Below are 11,537 nucleotides of genomic sequence, written 5' to 3'. Positions count from 1 at the left end.
TCAAACAAGAGCATAATTAAAGTTACTATGTGATGCTTAAGCAGAAACAGTATGCCATGGCAGCCGTGGGGTGTGGAGACCATTGCTAGCCAAGCTGACCTATGTCCTGGCACAGCAGAGAGAACGGGGGCACACAGAGAGAATGGGGCTGTTGCAAGTCCTTCAGTGGGGTTCCTGATGAGGGGTTCCTCCTCCCTGGACACCGGGGTGTAAATTATACCTGTTAGCCAAGCTTTGCAGGGCTGCAATGGTACAGCTTGGCGGGACCAAGGTTGTGGCCCTTGCTCGTTTACAGGAGGTATTTTGCAATCTCAGATATGTCTGCTCTCTGCAAGAAAGCAGTAGGTCCCCTGAGATCCTCACATCTCCCTCTCCTACACGTATGTATCCCCACGCCTCCCAGCTCATGGGGAAACCTCTGTACAACCCCAGCAAAATCTCTCCTACAGTCTCCATATGCTGGTTTATGCAGCTGGAATTAGCTTTGGTGTTTGGTTAACTCATTACTAGTGGAAGCACAGAAGCATACTTAAGCCTATTTAAGGTATAGAAAAGGAATTGAAAGCTTATCACATTTTGGAAGGTGACAGGCAGTGGAAGAAATGGAGTCAGCCCAGGCAGCCCTTCAGCTCAGGAGAGCAAAGTGTTGGTTATGAAAGTGAAAAAGGAGTTGGCAAGACAGAACTTCCAGAGTGTAAGGGGCAAAGAAATAAAAAAGGCAAAGAAAGCCTAGAAATTATTTTTTAAATTAAATTAAAGCAAAAATTAATCAATCATAAGTGATGGGATAGCTCTCAATACTAAGATGTCATATGAATCCACCTGTTCTTGTTCCATCTATTTATTTAATCTGCATATTGACTGGAATTTTGAAAAGATAAACTTGAGAGATTATTAGGGGATTAAAAATAACAGAATTGTTACATTTTTGTTATGCTTCTATTGCTTGTAGAGGAAATAGAAAGCAAACTGCTCTCAGCTGGGAATCAGTTTTGAAAGTCAAAGAAGAAAGAATTTATTCTGTTAGGTAGATAATGGAATCGGTTAGTAGAATTTCATTTAATCAAAGTGATGTCCATGAGCATTAGTGAGTAAACGGAGAAAAAGAATGTTTGAACAGAGGCTTTAATTTATTTTAATTTTCATATGAAGTCCACTAACTTACAGTGGCATCTTTGTATAAAACACCAAAGACAGACAATTTAAGTTCAATCATCAAAAAGGTTACATGGGAGAGGTAGGACAAGAAGGTGATCCAGTGATTTTTGAAGACTGTTTTAAGAATTTATTGAAAGCTATTTTAAAGAGCTCTCTGTTAGGGGGATAACATCTCAAGCCACTTGGACTATATTGAAGCAAAGGAATTCAACCTTAACTAACTTGCTGGAATTCTTTGAAGATATTACTGCCATGGTAGATAAGGAGAATTCTAATTTAATTAGGTTTTCAGAAGATAGTTAGCACCGCTCCACATCAAAGATTACTGGATAAAAAGTATAGAACAAAGGATAAGAGCTAGTGTAGGATAAAAATTGTCTCCTAAAGTAAAGAACAAAAGACAACGATGCACAGCTATTCTTAAAAGAAAAAGAAGTTACTACTTATGACAGGGTTAGTTGAAGTACATGCTTTAAACATTCTGGAAAAATTGAGGTATGAGTAATTTGAACGGGTTTTTTACAAATCAAGGGACAGAGTTTCTGATGGAGTATATCCACTTTGTTCCTTACAGCTATCACAAATTTACCTGCCTCATACAATCTGCCTTTTAAACTGAAAGAGGGGAGACTCAGATTCAATATTAGGAAGAAATTCTTTACTGTGAGTGTGGTGAGACACTGGAACAGGTTGCCCAGAGAAGCTGTGGATGCCCCATCCCTGGAAGTGCTCAAGATCAGGCTGGATGGGGCTTTGAGCAACCTGTTCTTGTGGAAAGTGTCACTGTCCATGGCATGGGGGTGGAACTTGATGATCTTTAAGGTCTTTTGCAACCCAAACCATTCTATGATTCGATGATTCAATGTGACAGAATTTTCCAAGTTGATTAAAATCTGATGGCATAGGGAAAATTATGGATTTCTTACAATATTCCTTTGTCCTGACAACGCTTAAATGGGAAAAGACTGATGAGACAGTGCTGGTCAAACAGTTGCCACAAGCAACTACGGTTTATTAAAGTTTATTAGAGCAACTTTCAGGCTAATCTAATTTGGCATGAGAATTTTAAAACTCAGCTAAGTTGTAATGCACAGACAGCTAACAGACTAAAACTGTGTGCTCACTGTCTGCACTGCCCTTTAAAACTACAGGCAAATAGATTAGAGCTTCCCCCAAGTTCAAAACTTAGAAGAAACTGGGAAATGTTTCCTTCACAACTGCTTTATGCCAAGATTTTACGTAATGCTAATGGAAAAAGTGCTGGAAATTAAAGACAAGTTCAGAATGAGTTAGAGGAGCAGAGTGAAAAAAAGAAGGGAAGTTAGTTTCAGATAAACGAGGGCACAAAGAAAAGACTGGGCATATTGAGGTGGACAGGCTTTTCCTGTCCTTGTGCTGAACATTTCTTACGTTGCCATCTCTGTTTTCTGATCATATGCTCCAGGTGAAAGGGCATACTTTGCTTTTGTGCTTTTCTTTCCATAAATGTGATAACTATTACTGCTCTTGGCCTATCCTAAAAAGTTACTTAGTAGTATCTGACCCGAAAGCAATAGCACACGACTCATTATTCGTGATTCAGAGAGCCAAAGCTGGAAGTCACATACCAGTTTTTGGGACTATGCCTACCTTTTTGCACCTTTGGTAAGGTGCTTATAAAGGCTTATAAAGCCCTGTAGGGCATTACTTGAAACTTATAATGGCATATACGTATCATAATTACACTGTCTTCCAATAGAATCAGGACACCACTTGCAGTAAGAAATCTCTTTGATCCTCTCTGTAAATGAAGCAAAGTCAGGTGAGCAGGCTTCTCTGACAGAAAGGCATTTTATCGAGTGATTTGCTGGACACGATGTCTCTTGGCTGACATAGCAATTGCAAAGCAAAAAAAATCTAATTATTCAGAATTGCAAAGAAATTTTTGAAATCATTTTCTTTCACTTCTTTTAATTGATTTTCAGCACGTAGGCTGCAATAATTTTGCAATCCGAATGAGGACAGAGTTCTCAGACATGTAATAGGAGTAGGAGTTAGATTACTTAGTAAAGGGCACATTATCAAAGGATCTGCAGCACCAAGAGTTGCTCTCGGTGCAGAGAAAGCCCAGTATGTGTTTCACAGCAGACCACATTTGGATGGTTGCCCTTCTAGCTGCTGCAAGCACAAATACCCATTTTCACCAGCTTATGAAGGAAGAGTTGGCACCCACAGGCACCCCTTACTACAGCACAGGAAATGCAGTCATGTTCAAACCCTTTCCTGTGTTTAAGTCCTAAAGTCCAGTGGCCTGTAGTGTTTGCAATATACTCACTACCAATTCTATACATGATGATGTTCTTTGGGGGTCACCAAACTGGACTTTACCTATTTGCTGAAAGAGAATGACCCTGCATAAAATTCACCATAGAGGGAAAATTGCAAACTAAAACAACATAACAAATCTGCAACCTTGTGTATGGGGCTGGAAGAATTACTAGAGAGACAGAGGAGCGCCAAGAGTCCAGGAGGGTGGTCCAGCAAAGGGCCAAAAGTGTAGTAGAAGTTTAGGGTGCAAAGCATTGAAGCTTTGTGCAAACAGGCCTCATCCTGAGCAGTGTAGAACCACGGAGTGGAAGCTCCCAGCACCAGTTATAGCCCAGCCATTAGAAGCTGGAGCCACTGCTTTGGTCAGCCATTTGTGCTAACCTTGTTTGCAGTGATATAAATAAGAAGTAATTCTATTTTGGTCAGAGAAGTTTACCCCAGAATGAAACTGTGGTGACATCAGTATAAGACCACAAGGATTACAGTCTGCCAGTATACAGAATAGTTATGATCCCACATAGACAATGTTTCCTAGGAACAGGACTTTTGCATAATTTATTATTAAACTTTTAAATCCGCAGAAGAGGGACAGTAAAGCTATGCAATGTATTGTTAGCTCAAGGTCAGATTTGCTGAGTGTTTATCCTCTAGAGTTCTCTCACAGACCAGGCTGGGCAAACAAGCTGGTGTATCTACTAGAAAAAAAACCATTGTGTACACCCTGGGTTTTTCCAAAGCATGCAGTTTTGCAGTTGCATTCACAGCAAACACCCTCAGCATGATGCAGCTCTTCTCACTTTCTGTTTCTGTCACATCTGCCCTTAATGCAGTGCCTAAGATTAAGCAGATGGCTCTGCCTGTGGTCGTCCCTGGAAGAGTTTTGCCATTACTTGCCATCAAGGGACGTGGGATTCCCAGGCAGCCAGACTCCAGGCTGCCTTCGTGGACAACAACACAATGCCCACTGAGGTTTCAGCAGTCAGGTGAAAACTAAAGGCTTGGCATTGCACTGAGATCTGTTAACACAAAGAGCATCCAGGAAACTGTTGTCGACATGAATGCAGATGTAGGATTTTTTTTGCTAGCAGGATGGTGACTGATTACAAGTTTGAAGGCTGTATTGCTAAGGATAATAGGGTGAGGAAGTCCCTGTGATGCGTTATAAACATGTCTTCATGCTGGAGTAGATCCCCCACAAACTGAAACTATTTGTATGGGACGTTAATGTTCTGTATCGTTCCTGGTGTTTTCTAGAAGTGTTCAGAGGAAATTACTGGCTCTCTTGTGTGCCAGATATCAGCGTATGGAAACAATAGGGGGCCACACTTAAAAAAATAAAAATAAAAAAAAAGTAACATTTTTCAGACAGCTTTCTGACTCGCCATAAAAAATGTCCTTCATCCCTCCTGAGTTGAGTTATGTTATTCTTTAGGGACTGGGATTTAAAATAACATCAGAAAAGGTAGGGTTTTTCAGACAAAAGTTCATTGCTGTTTGCAAACAAAATCCTCCCTGCATTCAGATCATCCTTCTCATTTAGTTTTTCTGCATTCTCTCCTCCTTGTTTCAGGACTATTTCTAGGCAGAGCTCTTTCATGATCTTTGAGTTTATTCCTAGTTTTTTCTTCCAAGGAGTGGGTGGCATTTCAGTAAGCTGGGCTCACTTGCTCAGTCACTACAAAGGAAAATAAAAATAACCAGCTGAAAAAATGAAGTTGCTGGAATGTGTAATACTCAGCATTAAAATGGCACAAAGTGCCTGCCTATTTATAGCTCTTGTTTTGAGAAAGTGAGGCACACTTTGGGCACTAGATACAATGGAGCACCCAGGAAAATGCATGGCCTTGCATTCTGCATGTGAAAGCGTTTTTATTTGTTTGGTGCAATACCAGTAATTTCCCAGGAAAATGGGGCTTACTCAGAGTTTCAGTTATCTATTTTATGCAAGCAAATGCCAGGTTTGACATGCCAGTTTGGTTGCTGAGTAAAACTTGGATGACTAAATAAAATCCTTGCTGTAATTCAGATTTATCCACGTATCTTTGTCATTATATCTTTGCTGAGACACACGTGCTTAGTATAATTACACAACAAATGCTTTTTCAGTGTAGCAATAGACCTGCAGTATCTCATTCACCAAATGATGAGACTTTTAGGAGGACAAAACACTCCCAATTTGCCGGTATCTAATCTCTTTTTTTCATGTGCTTCTTTGTCCTTACGAGTTATGCTGAACTACACTTAATAAGTTATGAGTTTGCTAGTTTCTCTCCTTCTTTTCAAATTTCACTTAGCAGTATTGTTTTCCAGTTGAGTAGATGTAAAAGACAGATTGAAATGTCAGAGAGCAGAGCAACCGGAGAGGTGCAATGAAATTGCTGTTTGAGAGAAATAAAAGAAAATTACGTTGCACATAACATGCAGAAGACACATGCAAAACGACAGCACTATTAGTAGCAGTCCAGAGATTTTTGACGCTGCATTTAAAAGTAACCCAAGCCTTCCTGTGCACCATGTGGACTGATAGCAGCCACAAGTCATCTGCACAGGAGCACTGCAGTTCAGTAGTGCTACAAAAGCACAATTGATGGGCCAAGGTAGATGCCTGTGGGGGACCACACTCGTGCTGTCTTTTTCGTAAAGTTAGAAGCAAATCTAAGATTTCATAAACTTAGAAGGCAAGGTGTTTTCATAGGCAATATACATGTTTATTCAATATTTTCCTTAACAAAATGGCAAGCAGAGCCATAAATTGAATTCAAGGTCCTCCATGGGCTGTCATAACTGATTGTTGGTGGACTTAAGTTCAAAGATGAATACGCGAATATGCTTTGCCTCTATTTATGTTAAGCTCATGACACCCTTTTATTTAATAACAGGAACGTGCTTGGATCAGACAAGTATGGTAAAGCAAAAATAAGCAGAACCACCAGTTTTCTTTTTTATTTCTAAGCTGAATCTCATCTCTGGGGTCTCCTGAGCTTACCCTCCAGTTCTAAAGGTAACTGAAGTTATAAGTTCCAAAAAAAAATAAAGTTCTAAAAAAAATCTTTGGAACTTCATTTCTCTGACTGAGACCAATGCCTCAGTTTTGTTATAACTGCACAAATTCAACATCATTAACTAGATATAAACAGTTTTTTAATAAACAATATACTGGTGGTTTTTCTTGGCTTCTTATATCAAAATTCCCCCAAATAAAAGTAATTAAATGATGATTATAAGTACCTGTGTTTGTTGTCTGTATCTCTTTGGGAGACCAAAATTGTACTGGAAACAAAACTTTATCCTATATGGATAAACTGTATTCTGCCCAGTTTTGTGCCTGCCCTATTCTATAGTAACCAATAAAAATTCCTTCTGAGAACAGAGGACCACAAGAAATGCCCTATAAGGTCAGTTCAGTGGACCATCAAGCCCCATTCCTCTGTCTACAACAGTGGCAGTAGGAGATGCTGGTCAGGGAGAGCACCTGAGCTAAGCAGCTCTCTGAAGGTCCTTCTCCTTGTACTCCCCAATATCCACTGTACCTGAAGCATGGGCTGAGAGGGCACACTCCTGCCTATTCCCTTCAGTCCTTCAAGTTTCTTCATGCATAACAGTCACTATTCAAAAGCAGCTAGAGACTGCCTGTGCTTTTTTTTGAGACTGAAGCCTATAATCAAGCATGACAACAAAGGCAGGATCAAAAGTAGGGTAACAGCACAGTCGAGAAAAGAAGGAAAAAGTATCTGAAAAGACTCTGAGGTAATTCAGCAAGGCACAGTCCCTACAAAAAAAAGACAAAAAAATCTGAACTGAAGCCAAGTAATAAGTGTGGTCCTGTAGATCCATTAGGGTATATTAATGCTGCCACTTTCCCATCTGTTCCCTGAAGTTCCAAACCAAAAACAAGTCATCTGCAGTCTTGGCTTTCTCATTGTGTGAAACATTCATCTATTAAATTAATCTGGATAAAATGGATCCATTTCATCCCTGGTGGGACTTTGTTTTGTTTTAATAGGGTTGCATACCATGGATTGTAGCCCATTGAGGCCACCGATAAATTACATGTGAATAAAAACAAAACCCAAATGAAATAAATAAATAATAACTGCATGTTATTTTTTTCCTCTAACAGAAATGCCTTTGGGATAACTGCAATTTTTTTTCTGTTGTGTTGAGAAGGCTAGCAATTTACACTAACAAAATTGGCACAATAGGCCTGGGAATCCTTATTTTTCTATGAACAATATACCATGTCCTCAAACTCCGATATATCTTTTAACTATTCCTGGTGCCAGTATCACAGAGGGAAAGGCTCATGCTTGACCTTGTTAAGCAAAAAATCAGAAATGTTCTTTGCAATCTCCCAAGCCAGTAATTCCCAGACGCTTTATATTGCAAAATTCCCTTGTGTCACCCTCTGATTATCATTGCTCATTTAGCTCACCATGGTGATGGAACCACCCACTTGGAACAGCGGCAAAATTTATTTCTAGTGCTTCAAAAACATATTTAAGCTCATGGTGTTCAATACTGTGCCATAAAAGTAGCCCAGAAACTTTACTGTTAATGTGCTTAGCAAAGTTATGATCATCTATTTGTTTCCACTTAAGACTAATCTGGATGATTTAATAAGTATTAGGTGGGATGCCCTCTAGTCTTCCTAGACATCCCAACAAAATTAGCGCATACCCTCTGCAGAAAATAAATTGCTAACTACACTCTTGCAGGGAAGATGTCTCATTTCTGTGGCTCACTTGGTGTCTTCTCCATGCCTCCTGTCATAGTTCTCTTTTTCTGGCTGACAAAACATGTTATCTTTTTCACCCATTCCTTTACAAAAGTAGTTTTCAAACTGTTGATTAATTAAGCTGCATCCTCATATGTTATTAGGGCAGAGGACTGTGAGTCAGGCAGCTTAGATTCCCTCTATGGTTATGTCACGGGCCTCCAGCATTTTCCTGGAAAAGTCAGTTTTATATCTCTGTTCCTAAAACATAGAGTGTTAGTACAGAGATTAATCAAACATGCCTTTCCCAAAGACATGTTTAATTTAGCAATGCTGTAAATTAAATGCATACCTTTGACAGTATGATTTCAAAATGCAAATGGCCATTAATAATTATACATTCCAGTGCTGTTCTGCTGTGTATTAAATTGTTTAGGTATATTCAAACTGGTTAATTTTTTATTTGAGAGCATTCTCTTCTTACTGTTCATAAACTGTAGAGGCCTTAGAACTAGGAGCCTTAGAATTAGGATTTAAAATTATAAAAAACTTGTCATTTAGCATTAAATTCACTTGTGGAAATTTTAATTATATTTATTTGTTCCTCTTCATACTGAAAATCTTTAGATCTGGTACAAGTTAATAAACATCTATTTACTTTTGTGGTAGATCTGAATTTGAAATTAGTAATTCATAAAAATTACTCTATCAAAATAGGAAATCACTTTTGAGTAGAATTCACTTCATTATGCAATAACTTCCATACTTAAAAGGACTGACCAAAATTCAGAATGTAGAAATTCACAGATTCCTAATCATGACCATGGAAACTTTTGAGTTTATTCAAAATAGAGAAATGAGTATTGCATTAAGTTCTCTAGTCAGCTTGAGCATGCTTGACTGTACAGTGATGGCAAAATGCTCACTGCATTTCCAGAGGCAGGTACTATGCGGGGTAGGTGGAGACATCCACTTTATGCAGCCCAGACCCACTACTTGAACAACTTGAATTCATTCTGCATCTTGTCATGCAGAGATCACAAAGCTTATTTTTATCCTCACCTCTCCTCATTGCACCCACAGATATTTCAGGGAATATGTGTGATACATTTGCATGACCAGTACATGAGTAAGACTCCTCCAACAACCTCAATTACTACTTCAGTGAAGAAATCAGCAGATAAGAACAGTTCCTTCATTTTTGCATAGGAAAGCCAAAAGTAAATTTAGTAACTTCAGGAATTCAAGTCATCAAGACGCAGAATGCCAAAGCAGGATGAAGATTTAAGTTATACTTTGTTGAAATACATCCCTCTTTTCTAGATGGGAAGGAGAATTTGAGACTTCTCCGCTTGGGTGCAGATGTGGGAAATCCAGTTAACAGTGCTATTAGACTCCATGATTTTAAAACCCACAGATCTTGATTTTAAAAGGAGGAGAATGCAATCTATACAAGATAGTTGATATTACATGGCTCTTATTACGTGCATGATAAACATCAGTGGTTCATGTTAACACCTCTCTACCTTGCTTCATCAATTTTTACACATATCCCTCAGAACACAGCTCAAAATCTGGTTCAATTAAGAGTGAGAAGCTCTGGTGACTATCTCACTTGGTACAACTGTCCAATAAACCAGCAGAGCTGTGGTCTACTGCTGGTCCCTGGGATGAAATATAAATATAGCTGCTTAGGTATTTGACCAGCCTCTGGAAAACAGTAGTATTTAAAAGGTTAATGTTATAAAGCTCTATCTAGTTGGCTTTTTATACAAGAAGCTGTCTTCCTATATTTTTTTTCATTACAACTCTAATTGTATTGTGTGGAATATATAAATATTTATAAGTATTTATATATAATTTTAAGATAAGGACTGATTTTCTCTGTACCAAATGCAAATGCCCAACCCAGTTCTGCACTTTGAGAGGCATCAGGGTGGATACATATGTACTGAAAATGTTCATTGCTGTCTATCCCTGATCACTTTTCCCCTTCCATGCTGCAGAGACCCGATTCCCATTTTCAGCTTGTCCTTACAGAAACATGTCAGGGAAGCACCCTGCCTCTCCCAATGTTACTTTTCCTAACTTGACCACATTACCACTCCTTCATGTAATTTTAACTTACTGTCTCAGAACAAAAAAAAACAGACCACAATATTCAGCTGTGGATGTCAGCTGTCCCAGCTGAAGTGGTTAGATCAACATACCATGAAGGAGCATGAGCCTAATGGATGAATGAAAGGATATGAGCTTTTTCTTAAAGTAAACCTCCAGAAAGCCCTATTGTGGCAGACAGATTAAGGAAGTTTCCTTTTCTGTACATAATTAATATGGGAATAATATATGGGTAGTCTAATCTGGGCTAAGGAGAACCAACTTTTGAACTCCTAGAAAATAAATGAGGGTCATTGCTAAGCAAGCAGCTACAGAAAGTTGCCTAAAGATTTTTTTTTTCTGTGCTTTTGTGTCTTTTTTAAGATGAAAGAATCCACAGTAAATCACTCAATAAAAAAATGACCATGTTAAAGTTCACCAAAGTATGATGTATATTTAAATTGGGCCTGAGACTGAAATATGCAAGGTTATATTTAACAAAGTTGAATGTTTTGTTTCATACTCTAATTGAAAAACCTTTGAAACAACATCATTTGCCACAATACCTGCCTTCTATTGTCTTTTCCTAAATAGCCTTGATACTTACTCTGTTTGTAAAGGACAAGCAATAGTTTTCTCAATGTTGGTTTTAATTTCAGTTTGAAAAGATGAAGAAAGAAGAATAACAAAGATTTTTCCTCTAATTTAGGGGGGGTTGATGTCAGTTTATGGATTTGTTAGTGTTCTAAAAACAGTGGGTGTGTTTTGATGCTAACGATGAATCTCACCCATTTGCTTACATTCCCAGCTTCCCACCTTTCCACACAGAGGCCCACAAAGACCTCACCTTTATACTGGGAAAAAAAAAGACTGTAAACCCTCCAGCATCACAGGAACAGAAAGCACAAAGTCTAAATCAAGCATGAGAAACTTCCCTTCATGATGTATAAAATTCTTTTAAAGGAAATAGACTTGAAGACAGTGAAAATTTTCCCTACACAAAAGTCAGCTCTTTCTCAGAGGCTTTTTTTCTCAGGAAGTTTTGGTACTGATCAGCAGAAGACTCATACACCACTATCATTGAGTTTCTTGCAATTTTATGGCACTCCTTGTTTTCAGTGCCCAGGTGTTTTTTACCCACACCAACTCTTTATTGTGGCGAGTCCTTCTACCCTCCACCCCTCAAGCATCTTTCCAGCCAAATGACAGATTAAAGACAAGTAAGAGATACCCATTTTGTTGTTTTTTTTTTTTTTTTTTT

The sequence above is a fragment of the Calidris pugnax genome, unplaced genomic scaffold (genome assembly GCF_001431845.1).
Source record: "Calidris pugnax isolate Ruff unplaced genomic scaffold, ASM143184v1 scaffold13, whole genome shotgun sequence".
Classification (NCBI taxonomy): domain Eukaryota; kingdom Metazoa; phylum Chordata; class Aves; order Charadriiformes; family Scolopacidae; genus Calidris; species Calidris pugnax.
This window is presented reverse-complemented; position numbering follows the sequence as displayed.